This window comes from Dromaius novaehollandiae, chromosome 2 (genome assembly GCF_036370855.1).
Source record: "Dromaius novaehollandiae isolate bDroNov1 chromosome 2, bDroNov1.hap1, whole genome shotgun sequence".
Taxonomy (NCBI): domain Eukaryota; kingdom Metazoa; phylum Chordata; class Aves; order Casuariiformes; family Dromaiidae; genus Dromaius; species Dromaius novaehollandiae.
In genome coordinates, this window is record NC_088099.1 from 70287470 (window position 1) to 70298803 (window position 11334).

Below are 11334 nucleotides of genomic sequence, written 5' to 3' on the forward strand. Positions count from 1 at the left end.
TCAACTGCAGGTCTTCAGGAAGAGCAAGAGCCTTTCTCCTCATATGAATAGTGACCAGTTTCCAGCCTTCATCTTCTACAGAGTTATGACTTACTGTTCCACATGGCACAGAACCCACCTGCACCTCCACTGCTGTGGGTAGTTGAGATTCTTGAAACTGTATGATCTCTGAGAATCTCCTATCTCTTGTTCATCTTCTCAGATGCTACACAGCCTGCTTACTTCTTCTTGTGACTCCTTTACCTGGCAACACAACTCATCAACAACAGCACAGCTTCTGCAGAAGAGTTGACTGTCAGCCGCCCTAGCCTCACAGAGAGGCCCCAGGCACTCCCTACAGCCCAAGACTTATAGAGCTGCATATGCTGTTCAGAAGGTCAACTTGAGCAGAACCCTCTGACATGGCAGATGCAGAAACCCCAGTGGCTACTGGGGACTGCATTCAGCAGCATGTCATAGCCATACCTGAGGAAGTATATGCTACTGTGACTGAAGAGGAGGGCACCTGCTGCCCAAACTGCTGCATCTGTGAGCTGTGCTCTAGGCCTGGCACTTATATAGGCCTCCCTAGCACCAACTAACAGGGTGCTTGACCCACTCTAATGAAGAGTCAGCTGACTCTTGGCTCAGAACAAAGGCTCCACCTGCCTCTGACCAGGAGCACCCAAGAGACCTCGTTAGCAGCAGCTACATCTTGCTAGAGCTTCCCAGGAGAAGTCCTTAACCAGCTCTCCTAGCTCTCCTTACCTGTGGGCAGCAAACACCCTCTAGTCCCTCAGAGGGTTGCCTAGAAAGCCCCCCACAACCTTCGACAAGGTTCTCAGAAGTTCTAAGCAGAGCCCAGACACTGCTGAGCAAACTGCTGCCACTACCCAGCACATTTAGTCATTAATTCATGAGGTGGTCCAGGAGCCCCCCAGCTAATCACTGCATAGATGAGACAAGGGACTGATCTGCAAAGAAGTAACTCACTGAACTGGGCAGCTTGACAGCAAGGTGATCGGCAGATCTGCTAGCCACTTCACAACAAAACAACTCACTAATTGGTACAGGAGCTCTCCCAGAAGACTGGGGCAGTCCCAGAGATCGCTCCAGGGAGCTCCTGCTTTTCACAGACCAATTGATAGACACTATCTGTATGTTTGTAGATGTAATGATTAACCCTCTAGGACAGAGGAATCCAGAGCGGGCCCAGGGAATCCCCCAGGCTGAAGGGACTGACCAAACCATACACAGATAATATTAAGTAGTCAGTGGAAAATATTCCTGCCTATGCAAGAATGGGCATATAGGACAGTCTTTTGTTCATAGTCAGGCTACATTTCATATATAGATAATCAATAAAATCTGATCATGCATAAACTGTAGTGGTAACATAAGTGCTGAGCTCAGCTGGATTGTAAGAATTCACCGGGACAACAGCTTGGGGAGTCTCATTCCATCTCGCTGAAGACACCACTACAAGGAAGTCTGCAACATTGATCCTATTCCCCACGTGAGCATTACTGTATGCAAAAGATCCCAATAAAATAACAAACACTCTATGCACAAGTCTGTGCAACAGTATATTCAAGCAATAAAGTCTAAGTGGGAGAATGAGAAACCATTTGTCAGCATGAGGGAGTTTCTAAATATTGGAAAAGTGGACAGCTTGGCCTTTGAAACTGATAACATGTAAATGTATTTTGAAGAAGATGAAGGAAATAAGTAAAAACTCAGCACCTGTCTTAGATCAAACAAGTTTAAAAGACCCTCAGAGGCTTGGTATTAGCAGAACTCTATAAATTATGGCTGGCAAAAGGGGTACTGGATGGTATCAAAGAACACACAACGATCTTAATACTGAAATCAACTCACTTGGAGAAACTGAAAGATCCATCAGAATCCTATCAATCATCTTAATACTCTTTTCACAGATATTGACTGCCAGGGTAACAAAAGTTTGGCCTATTAATTGGTGACAAAGAGGCTTTATAGCTATACCTGGTTGCTCTGAGAATATAAAATCACTACAACTCATCATTCAGCATCCTAGGAAAAAAATACAATCTCCTGGGACTCAGAGCTGGCCAAGGCCTCCTACTCTGAAAAATATCCTGTACTGAAAATCGACCCCTGAATAGCAACATCTAAATCTGAGTTAACACTGAAACTTGAGTCTTGGCTTTCTAACACAAGAAAAGCTCTGTCAAAACCTTTACAAAAAGCTTGCAACTCTGAACACCTACACAGTGCTGAGACTCCTATACTTGGCAGAGTATGCAAATGTAAAGGATGCATACAGAAGGGCAGTTAAAAAAATGGTTACACCTCCCAGCCTGTAAGTGTGATAGGCTGTTGTACAACAGCACTAAAGGTGGTGGCCTACAACTTTATTCTTAAAGGACAAGTGCAGTGATTACATATAATCCCACTTGCAAGGTATCACCATCAGAGAAGCTGCTGTAGAAGAAGGTGTGCAGTAATACTAATTACAGATTAGCTACTGGAGAAAGTGGCCACAGGATAGCCACAGGAGAAAGTAAAAAGACCAAACATTACTGGTAAATTAGCCCTAAAAGTGCTAGCTACTGTATATATTAATGGGAACAAACAACTGAAGGGAAATGCCACCTCCAAAAACAAAGTGGCTGGGGAAAAGTTTCAAGAGTGCAGAGGGACTGTGAGCCATCTGTGATTGTCATTCACTGTCATGTGCTCTTGGGCAGGTGTTCCAACTTCATTTCAGTCAGGACAAGTGTCCAACTTTTGGAAAAACACCTCTTCACCCTTCCCTTCATAACTGCTCCTGCAGGTTTGTATTTCTTAGACATCTCACTTCTAAGATTGATTTACACAGAACAAAACCCTCAGCAAAACTGGCTGGTGCTTCATATTATAAAATACTACCTCCCCCTTGTGGCTGGTCGCTTGGCGAGCCAGCAGCCTAACTGGCCATTTTAGGTTGTTGTAACCGCCTTTGGCACACAACTATTATGCCACGCAGTCAGGGCTTTCTGGTCCAGACATGACTGGACTGTAATAATAAGAAAGACAAGAAATAATATCTTTTTCAGTTACTAAGACAGAATGAATTTATCTGCATCAAACTGGATGTTGTAGTAGACCTCTATACAAAGACCGTATGTAGGAATCGGATGTAGCTCAGGAACCTAGCAGCATTTCCATGTATACAACAGTATTGGAAAAGAAAACAGTAGAAACCTTGATTAAAGAACACTGTTCATTGCTTAATGAACATCACAGCAACAATCTACAACTGTCAACATGGTGTGTTGCCTTCTGGAGAAGAGATGCATGTGGTGAGAAAGATCCAAGCAATAGCACCTTACTGGCTAAGAAATACAGATCTGTGTTGGCCATCATGAGACCAAATAATTTCATGATGTTCACAGAAATATTTCTAGACCTGTGCACCCTACTTGAAATTTCCACCAAAGCGCAAAGATGAAAAACATTCTTCGAACATGACAGCAACATTTCTGAGATCTCCCAAATGTATGCAGCGCAACAGTAAGGAACAAACACCACATCAACAAGAACAAAACAAAGAAGGTGATGCTGTTGGAGCTGATATTGTTCCACTGAAATTTTTATATACAAAGCTGAAGGAAGTATTACACAAACTTTTAATATATAACAAAAAATAAGGATCATGTCTGTTCCTAGAAGAGAAAAAGGAGAAAAGTACTGCATGAGAATCAATGTCAGTTCTGGTCTGGATGCACTATAACAGACGTGATGTTCATAGCTTGTTCCCTTTAATTATTTTGCAGCTAAGGACTGTTACTTCCACAATAGACTCTGGCTATTTCCAGGTATGCCAGATTGCTCAAGAAAATTTCCTGACACCATAAAACAATTCCAGAATGAAATGCATGTGGAAGTCATTGTATATGACATCCTATCTCTATTGCTTTCTCAGTGGCCTAAAACAGAGTTCCAATCACAGCTCAGTGCTGTTCTGTTTGTACCTTGCAGTGATACTTGCCAACGCAAGAGGATCTCTGTCTTATCTAGAGAAGTTTACAATTGTATGGAAAGAGATTTAACCTCAAAAGTTTATTGGACTTCCCCAAAGCCTTCCAGGTAACCCTACGTGAACTGCTGTGGTGCTGATGACTGCAGCCTTGAAGCACACAGAGGAAACCAAATCATGCCAGCTGAGGAGCTGCCTCTTTTGATTATTTATCAGGTAGAGTTTGAGAACAACAGAGCATAAAACTTCAGACCCAGTTAAAGATCGACAGAATGTTTTTTGGCAGGGTAAACTCTGTAACCACCTGCTGTTGAATATTAGCCCTAAACCTAAGTGACTCTGGATCATTTTGCCAGCTTATCTCTTATTCAAATATGACTATTAGAGCCCCCTGGGCTGGGGATTCTGAGTCTTTTCCAGAACCTGGGGTTCAGAGCTCCTTCTTGGTGGAGCTGGTCAAGGATTTTGTGCATTGGTAGCCCACAAAAGGATTTGCTTTTGTGGGCTATGTCCAAGCAGATTTTGCCAGGGACAAGCTGTCAGGGAAAGGACCTCTAAATGTTCTTCCGCCTCACTTCTATTATATCTTCCCCACCTTACTCATCACACAAGGCCCATCATACAACCTTTGCTTCCCACAGGCCTCCACTTCAATACCCTCTCTGTATATGAGCAAGGTTGTTTCTCTTTTTTGGCCTAGGGCGCTGGCAGCAAACCTTGGTGGAGGAGGATCAGGTTAGGGAACATTTAAACAAACTGGACATACAGAAGTCCATGGGACCCAATGAGATGCACCCATGAGTGCTGGGGGAGCTGGCTGATGTCCTTGTGAGGCGACTCTTGACAGCCTTTGAAAGATCATGGAGACTGGGGGAGGTTCCTGAGGAGTGGAAGATAGCAAATGTCACTCCTATCTTTAAGAAAGGCAAGAAGAATCCAAGCAACCACAGGCTAGTCAGCCTCACCTTGGCCTTTGGAAAGGTGATGGAGCAAATAATCTTGGAAACTGTTTCCAGACATACTAAGGACAGGAAGGTGATTGGGAGAAGTCAGCATGGATTTAAGAAGGGACCAGCCTGATAGCCTTCTGTGATGATATGACTGGCTCGGTGGATGAGGGACAGCAGTGAGCGTTGTTTATCTTGACTTCAGTAATGCTTTCAACACTGTCTCCCATTATATCCTCACAGAAAAACTGATGAAATGTGGACTAGTTAAATGGACAGCGAGGTGAACTGCAGACTGGCTGAATGGCTGGGGCTCAAAGGGTTGTGATCAGCAGAATGATGTCCATCTGGAGAACAGGGTTGATACTGGGACCAATACTGTTTACTATCTTCATTAAAGACCTGGGTGATGGCAGAGTGACCCTCAACAAGGTTGCTGATGATACAAAATTGGTAGGAGTTATTGATACAGGAGATGGTTGTGCTGCCATTCAGTAGGACCTCCAGAGGCTGGAAAAATGGGCAAACAGGAATCTCATGAAGATCATCAAATGGAAATGAAAAGTCATGCACCTGGGGCTGAATAATCCCACACACGAGTACAGGCTGGAGGCTGACCTGCTGGAAAGCAGCTTTGCAGAGAAGGACCTGGGAGTTCTGGTGGACAACAAATTGAACATGAGCCAGCAATGCACCCTTGCAGCAAAAGAGACCAACATCATCCTGGGCTGCATTAGGAAGAGCATCGCCAGTAGTTCGAGAGAGGTGATTATTCCCCTCTACTCAGCACTTGCAAGAGCACATCTGGAGTACTGTGTCTAGTTTTTAGCTCTGCAGCACAGGAAAGACATGGACATACTGGAGTGAGTCCACCAAAGGGCTGCAAAGATGATCAAGGGATTGGAACATTTGTCATACAATGACACACTGAGGGAGCTGGGATTGTTTAGCCTGGAGAAGAGGAGGCTCATGGAATCTTATCAATGTGTGCAAATACCTGATGGGAGAGAGTAAAGATGACAGAGCCAGACTCTTCTCAGTGGTGCCCAGTGACAAGACAAGAAGGAATGGGTACAAATTGAAATATAAGAAATTCTGTTTAAACATAAGAAAAATTGTTTACTATAAGGGTGATTGATCGCTGGAAGAGGTTGTCTAGACAGGTTGTGAATTCTTGGAGATACTCAAAACCTAACACAACACAGCCCTGAGCAAATTGCTCTAGTTGACCCTGCTTCGAGCAGTGGGGTTGCACTACATGATCTCCATAAGTCCTTTCCAACATCAGCTATTCTGTGAGTCTGTGATTCTATAACGTGTAGCCCAGAGAGTTTGTGCAGTCCCCATTCCTGGAGGTTTTCAAGACCTGACTGGATAAGCAGTCTGGTCAGATGTCATAACTGACCCTGCTTTAAGCAGGAGGTTGGACTAGAGACCTCCTGAAGCCCCTTCCAACCTGAATTATTCCATGGTTATAATAATACTCTGATTATTAAAACTCTTAAACATAACCAGTTCTGTCACAGTCTAAGGTAAGTATATTACATAAAACTTTTATTTCTAGAGGAAATTCACATGTTCCAAGTAGTAACCAGGAACAACCTGGCTCCCATCCCAATAATGCTGTATATTTTATTGCATAGAGATGAGAAAGTGAGTATCAGCTAAACATGGTAGAGGAAAACGAAGGAAAGAATGTAGTGCTCTTACCTAAACTGATGCCTGGAAATCATTTCACCCAGGTACACAGACACACCAGCCAACCTGGAAATGTGGAAGTAGGCAACTTGTTTATTCTGCCATTTCTATCACAGAAGCAAGGGTATGTGCTTCTACACTAGCTGTCCATGCACTGTTTTCAACTCTTCACAGACACATGCAGACCTCCATGTTCTTTCCATGTGAAGTATAGGTGCAAAAAAGGTTAAATGACTAAAACTAGACAAAGACTAATTCTGCTTACTGTATATGTTGTTTTGAGCAGTACAAGCTGACTGTAAAAAGTATAATTAACTCTGGTGAGACAATGCTATAGAATCCCTAGAACAAGAGATTTCATACAAGTATCTGCTACAAAACTAAAAAAGTTGGAAAATAATGTAGTTAATTGGAACAGTTTGGGACGCCGCTGAGCAAGATCACAGAACAAACTTGGCATTTATGATTATACTGCCTTTAGCTCTAATGCTCCATGAATGTCACTCCCAAAATATTTGAAGAATTACAGACTTGTCCTATGTCGTACCAGAGACGATGGGATCAAAAAGAAAGGACCATATTGCATTTCATTCCTGAAACTAGGACTGGATGAAAACCACACATTGCTTCTGCTCGCTGCTTCTCTCTGTGACTTTAAACTAAAGAAATTATTATTTTTTTTCTAAAGAAGACACCTTCCCTGCCTTCCTTCACACCTTCTCCTTGTCCTCCCCTTCACAGCATCCAGTGGAAGAGGTTACCCACTGCGGTGCCCTTTGGCCGTTGAAGGAGGCCAGAAGATGACAGATGGCCCAGTCAGGTGCTTCAGTCGGTCGATTCAATTCCTCCACCTCAGAGAGAAACACGGCCTTCTCTGTGCGGGAGTAGTTTTCTGCAGGGTTAATGAGCTGTGCTGGCTTGCAGGTGCCAGGGCCAGCCCGAAGAGGCCCAACGCAAGGTCAGGAGTTGGGTGGTGGGTCTCCGGCTGGGTGGCAGGCCCCCCTACACCTCCAGGGGAGGAAGGGAGGTGGCCTGTCGTCGCACCTCTTTTCTGAGCCAAAACTGCTGGGGACCTGCTGCTGCCAGCTGCCCATCAGCCCTGCTGGCCGTGAAGACCCCCCGGAGGGTGAGGCAGGTCTGGCCCCTGCCCCTGCCCCACCCTCTCCTGGGGCGGCTGTTAGTGTCAGTCAGGTTGGGCCTGCGGAAAAGAGCCTCAGCTATACACTTTTCCACTGCGCAGCAGCTCTCTGACTCGCTTCCCTCAGCCGCTCTCCTCGTGCTCTGGCAACGCCACCCCCAGCCCCCTCCTGCCTGCTGCCGTCTCCCTCCCCCTTGCCGCCTGCCGGGCCAGCATTCACGCCAGGCCCGGTCCTGGGCCTGTCCTGGGGGTCCCTGCACTCCCCCGCCTCCCCAGCCAGGGCCTGGCGCCTGGCTGGCTCCTCATTGTTGCCTCCCCTCCAGGGGGGCCCTGCGGGGCCAGCCCCTTTTCTGCCCTGCTTGTCCCACTCCTTGTCTTCCCCTTGTCCCAGGCGCTGGCTGTGGCTCCTGTGAAGGCCGTAAGGAGGCGTCAGCAGCGTCCCCGTGACTGAGGTTGCCGAGTGTGTTGTTGGCAGTAAGTTTGCCAGACTGCAGGCGGCTGGGTCAAAGTTTTCCCCCCGGCTCTGTGACGCTGCTTCAAGGCCCCTGGAAAGCGATCACCCTCAAAAGTATCAGCTCTTACTCCTTAAAATGAAGGAGCTTCCCGGCTCCCAGCTGGACAGGGGTAGGGAGTGTCTGGTTTCTCCGGGGACAGACTGGTGGGAACAGGGGCTTCCGGGGCCCATCTTGGCACCGCGCTAATGGGAACAACGACGGCGCTGCCAAGCACTGCTGCTAAACCAGGGTCAGGTCTCCATGGAGCTCAGGCCATCACCAAAGGCAGGCTTGGAGGTCTCCTGAATGCCAAAATGGGAGCTGGTCGTGGAGTGCCGGCTGCTGCCTCCGCCTCTAAAGGGCAGGTAAAAGCATGGCCTGGACATGCCTATTTTTACTCAAAGGGAAGCTATGCTCCTGTTGGGAGCCCAGCTATTTAAACATAGAGGGAAAAAGAAGTCTTTAAGAAGCTTAGTGCTGATGTGTAACCTGTTTTATTTCCCCCCTTCTTTTTATTTTGATTAATGTCTGTGGTATCCTTCTACTGCAACTTTTTTCTTTGCTTCTGCCTCCCTTTCATACTCTTTACTTGTATCTTCATCACCTTGTGAGGTGACATACTGATAGTGATTTATCAATGCTATTATCCAGTCAAGAATTTGACTGTTTGTTCAGGCAGGTTCTGAAAACACACAGGTTCAATGTTCCCTGGCCCATTTGGAATTTCAGTCCTTTCGTGAGACTTTAATTTTTATACACAGTATCTCGATCATTGCAAAGTAGTGGTATCAAATTAATTTAAATAGCATCATGAAATAGTCAGTTTTGAGACACATGGTCAAAAGAAAGACCCCTCCTTCTAAATCCTGAACAGCAGCCTCTTTTTGTGGTAGACTACAATTGCTAATGTGGAGATAATATCTTGAATCATTTTCATCTAACAAAGTAATATACCCATACTCTTCCAAATATCTGTACATATCTATATATGCATATTCCAATAAAATGTATGTGGGAGAAGCCTCCTTTTTAACCATGTTTCTATAAAATTATGAGTTACTTATAGACAAGTTGGCTTACTTTTTTGTATACCCTCTTTTAACTTGTGAAAAATTAGTGTGCTAAAAATATGGGAGTAGTAGGCAAGAACATAAAGATGTCATTAGAAATGTTTTACCAATAATAGTCCAATCTAAATGTAAGATCCATTTTCTCCTGCATTTACAATTTGCAATTTGCAAAATATGCCTTGTTTAGCAGCTTATATTGTGAAAGGATTCATTTCATAGAGGTTCATTAGGCATAACAAACTCTGCGAAACACGACGAATTTAAGCCTTGCATAACCTGAAGGAGGAGTATATTTTAGAGCAAAGCAAAAGGCTCTGGTGAGTATGCAAGTGACTGTGTAGCAATGGTTCTGTGTTTGACTGCACAGTCTTGCACTACAATAAGTGTGAATTAATCCGATGATGCTTTTCCCTCAGTACAATCTGAGATGTTATTGAGTAAATCTGAGGTTATCTGAGAAAATCTGTGTAAAATCTGAGATGACTATCTCATGTTCCCTGCAACATTACTACTAGGATTACCTTCCTCTCATACACAAGGCAGAATAATAATCCATGTGAATTTTGAGTTCCTGGAGCGTACAGTTTCTTGCTAATGGCCAATAGCTCAATGTCTTTCTCCAGAAATGAAAGTTGAAATCTCAGATATGTCATGCTACATTAGAGGGAAAAAGCATGCATAAGCAGGTCCTGCAGAACAGTCTGTGTGTGGTAACTTCTTCGGTCCAATCCACAGGGTGGCAATATAGACAACCCCTCCGTGCAATTACAGATCATGTTAGAGCTGGTGTCATTGTTACTTCAAATCCTCCAGAAAAAGACGCTGTGCCTTTCAAGATTGTTAGCCATGCAATTACACTGATAAAGAAATTGGAGCTAGATGCTATACCAGCATATTTGCTTGTGCAAATATTTAACAACTGCTAGATAGCTAACAATCACTGGAACCTAGCATTACCCAAAGTAAGATAAGCTCCTCCAGATTTACACTTTGAATTAATTCCGTAGAACACAATATGAAGTGTGTTTTGGATCCTGATATAAATTGCTTACACATGAAACTCTTAGCACAGATAAATTTTCGTAGCATCCCAACACAAGTGCAATTTTCTTTCATACTCTATTGAAGTGTCCTCATATATTTTGATTTCCAAAGGAAGTTACATTCATTCCTTCTGTGTCAACTTGTGTTGTTTAAACAGAAGCATGCTATTTTAGCATTAATAAATTCTATATGGAGTCTTTATTGTCAAGGATTTATGATTACATAGACTCATTAGTTCACAGCTATAAGATGTTTTTGTCTTTGCTGTAAGATGTCCTTGCTATAAGACACCATGAAATCATGATCCATTTCAGTTTTTGAAAGAGGTTTATATATGGCTTTGCAAAGCTATAGAACTAAAGCTTGCCCACAGGTCAGGGAATATAGAGATATCAAGAAATAAATTAGAGGAGGGTGTTCCCTACAACATGACTGCTAGGATTATCTTCCTTTGACTCAGGAGGCAGAATAATAACTCAGGTGAGTTTTGAGTTCCTGGAGCATACAGTTTCTTGTATTGCTAACAGCCAATAGGTCAATGTCTTAGAAATGAAAGTTGAAGAGCTGCAATTTGAAAGTTCTCTGTTACCACTTATAGGTGAAAATTGCTTCTTCTAGACAAAGAAAGTACAATATATCTAGTCTTTTTGGACCAGTAAAGCAGTTGTCACTTTATCACAATGGAATATATTAGTTGAGCTACGTAAGAGTTACAAAATGGATAAGGAACTAGGTAAAAATCTGATAATGATAAGATGTGCTGAAAGTAGAAATGATGATCCTGAGGAAAGTTACTAATGCAGTTCCTGAAGGATCAGTTTAAGAATGGATCTTTTGTCATTCTTCCACTAATAACTAAGGACAAATAGTAATAGCATGCTAATGAGAGACTCATGACACAATCTCAGCAGCATTGTGAATGCTGAGAAGTAGAGTATCATTCAGGAAGAACTAAGTAGGTCAG